Source organism: Filicampus tigris, chromosome 1 (genome assembly GCF_054856515.1).
Source record: "Filicampus tigris isolate MCC_2025a chromosome 1, RoL_Ftig_1.0, whole genome shotgun sequence".
NCBI classification, from domain to species: domain Eukaryota; kingdom Metazoa; phylum Chordata; class Actinopteri; order Syngnathiformes; family Syngnathidae; genus Filicampus; species Filicampus tigris.
This window is the reverse complement of record NC_141217.1, coordinates 15,538,050-15,539,969: the sequence shown is the minus strand read 5'-3', so window position 1 is coordinate 15,539,969 and position 1,920 is coordinate 15,538,050.

Below are 1,920 nucleotides of genomic sequence, written 5' to 3'. Positions count from 1 at the left end.
TTCCAGACATTGTCGTCACCCCTCCACCCCCTCCCCCGCTGCTGCGCCATGATTGGCTGATCGTGGCGCGCACGTACACATCATCATCATCATCATCATCATCATCATCATCATCAGAACCCGCTACGTCACAATGGCACTGCCATTATGGCAGAATCCCGTGGATGGTGACTTGATTGCGCCGCATACGTCACTGCAAGACAGTCACACAAATTAAGGAGGCGTTCAAAATGCACATTGGCGGCTGCCATGTTGCGCCAGATCAACCTGCAGGTGCAAACCGTCCTCTCCACGTCTTCTAATACGGTGTTTCTCAACCTTTATTAAGCCAAGGCACATATTTCACACCGGAACACTCTCACGGCACACCACTTAACAGAACGATCCACAAAAAGTGGCTATAGAGAGTCATTATGTACCTTCTGTCATCTAGTGGAAGAACATTTTATTGATTTGCCTGTTACAATAAATGGTCGGCATAAATAAACGAACAAAAGATTTTTTATTAGAAAAAAATAATTGTCAAAATAATTGACATTGGATAATTTCCCGCGGCACACCTGATCTCTCACGGAACACTGGTTGAGAATCACTATTCTAATAATTCTGACACGGATTACTTTTACCGCAATACACACAACACTATACATTCCATAGGTGATTTACTCCAGAGACTACCATGCATCTAAGATTGATGGCCCGCTGCCTTGATTCAGTGTCTTAACTGCAGGTTTAATAATGTGCACTAACGTCCTGCTGACCACCAACCTCCCATTACAGCCGCTGCAGTGTGTAATGGTCTTTCACACTCAGAGCCTGCCAACGGGCTCATGTGCTACAGCTGACATCTAGTGGACAACGTGCATATTACCAGATCTACGTGAAAATACAACAAGGACAATGTTGACGGAACGTTCTCAAAAACATGATTTCATAAAACGTAATTGATGAGGATGGACGTTTTTCAAGAAAGCAAGTCGTCATTACCGCTGGTAGCAACGTCAGACTCTAAAGGATTTGACCGAATTAAGTTATTTACAGAAATGGGCACTTTACTCTATTTTGCCTGACCGTCCTCAGTCCTCCGTCCGCGAACTGGGCACCTTTCCGTCATCGTCCCTCCGTCCTTATTCATAAAAAATAATCGTCCTCGGACCCTCTGTCCACGTCCTTTTAAAGGCCTTCTCAGACTACGTGACTTTTGTGCGTGCTTCCGTCAAGATTCTGTCCATCTGCGAAGGTCTGTCGGGGAAACGGGAGAGGCGGCTACGTAGTCATGTCAATGAAGGCATTATGTATATGCATGTGGGTTTGTTCTTTGCTCAGAAAAGGAAAGAAAATGTTCCTGGATGGTGAGGAGAGGGCAGTATGGACTGTCTATTTTCCAAAAAGAACTAAAATGTTCATTGTTGAAGTCATAAAGCCTATGGACAACAGTGCTGTGCCTTTGAGGAATTGTAATAAATTCTGGTTCAATTCGAGATCCATTGAACAAGCAGCAACCGATCTCTTTTGCTTATCATTTCTCCTGCATTTACAGGACTATTATATGATGATAAGATCAACTACCAATAAACATGAGTTAAAAAGATTCAAATTATAATCTCATGATTTGTAATTTAATGGAAAAAGTAAACATATTTCTCCACAACCGAATTAAACCAAACATTTCTCCAGATGATGTTTCTAGGCTGGCCATCAATTTCATTAATAAGGCCACACAGTCATATATTTCACCTGTTGGTTCAGAAACAGGTTCACGGCTGCTTTTGTCCCAATATTCTTCTTAAAATAAGAGATGAAGACTTATTTACTTACTGGATAGTCTTTGTTTTTTAACTCTTCTTGTTTTCTTCATTAAATTTGATTGCAAGCGGCACACTGAGACACACACACACATTGCTGTGGAGCAGCTGGTTT